We start from the raw sequence: 1,697 nt of genomic DNA on the forward strand, positions 1-1,697 counted from the left end.
GTTTACAGATGCGGAAAGTGAGGCCAGGCTCCAAGCTACACCACTATCTGGTCACCAGGCACCCTGAAACGCGAAAGCCATCTTTCCATCTCACTCCAAACGTGATCCATTGGGCTTTTATTTTTCTTTTCACTCACCCTCCGCCCCCAATTGCTGCAAGGTATTTAAAGGACGACTGATCTCCCTGGGAAGAGAGGTACCTGCCAAAGTCCCTAGAACGGGCCTGGCTCCGTGGACGCCGTCTCACATCAAGTTAGCCCACGCCATCTCCACCCAAGCACTAGGGAAATCTCCCCCGCTTTCCAGATGCGCATACTGGGGCTTGGCTAGCCATGGAACTGGGTAGAAGCACAACACGTGGTGCTCTACAGTGGGGGTGCCTTTTGCGATAGGCCTGACTTGGGAGAGGGTAAGCTCAAAGCGCAGAGAGGACCTGGAGTGCGTGCCCGAAAGGCTGCCCGACCCCCTTCCCGGCGCTCTGGGCACCGTGTCCAGTGAGTAGCGGTCCAAAGCAATCGGTCTGTGCATCGGGCGGCAGCTGGTTCCCAGGCAGCGTATCTCGGGTGCTGCAGGACGTGGGCGTCTGCGACTGAAAGCTGATTGCACAGTCCTGATGAGTGGCGAATGAGACATTTGTCCCGGTTATGGCCCCCAGCGAGGTCCCTCGAATGCTCGGGGGCCGCGCCGGGCGAGCGACTGAGAGACTGCAGGCTAACGACAGATTGCAGAGTAGCGAGCAAACGGAGATTACGGGAAAGATCCAGAGTCTGCGATGCCTGGGATAGGTAGTGATGAGACTCTCCTCCAGGCCGGGCAGCCCCTGAGCTCCCCAGCCCACTCCGCGCTGGGCAGAGTCCCACATTCTGTGCGCCCGTGGGGGTCTGTGGTTGAGGGAACTCTTCATGGCTGGCAACATTTCAGCACAGGAGAAGGAGCTCACATCTGTTGCGTTTCCACAGCGTTTGTGCCACTACCGTCTCCAGTTCCCACCATGACCTGCTATGGGGTCGCCAATTTAGGACTCTATGCACTCTCGACAGAGTTCCGATGTATTTGCGTAATAAGTGCATCCATGCTGACCAGAGCCGCAGCCTGGGAATACGGGTTCAGGGTTCAGTGGGCCTCCTTCAGGTCATCCCCAGCTGGGAAGTCGCTCCTAGAGTGGTAGTTGTGACTCCCTTTCTCCCTCTCAGCAGGGCCAGCCCAGAGGTGTCAGTGCAACTGCCCAAGTAAGGTGTTTCTGACCATAGCCAGTCCAGCCCAAAGGTTCAGAAGCCACATGCCCGGCCTCTTAACGGTCAGAGCCCAGCGGCAGCCAGTGAGAGCAGGTTCTTCCATACCACACATTCACATTTCTGGAGGAAGTCAATCTATGGAATGAATAGAAAAGTGAAAAACGGGAATTCATGGTGTGAAGAACCCCTGAAAAATAATGACTGTGGGTGCAGGAGGCACCCAGGTAGCCAGGATGGTAGCGTTGTGCCCCAGGACCAAATTCCACCAGCTTACTTTTTGCCTTATCTACATCGAGCCTACACCGTTTTTAATATTTCTATATATATATATATATATATATATATGGTATGCTTTATTATTTATTTATTTTTTTGAGACAGAGCCTCAAGCTGTCCCCCTGGGTAGAGTGCTGTGCCATCACAGCTCACAGCAACCTCCAACTCCTGGGCTCAAGTGAGTCT

The sequence above is a fragment of the Otolemur garnettii genome, unplaced genomic scaffold (assembly GCF_000181295.1).
Source record: "Otolemur garnettii isolate 467f Iridium unplaced genomic scaffold, OtoGar3 scaffold00025, whole genome shotgun sequence".
NCBI classification, from domain to species: Eukaryota; Metazoa; Chordata; class Mammalia; order Primates; family Galagidae; genus Otolemur; species Otolemur garnettii.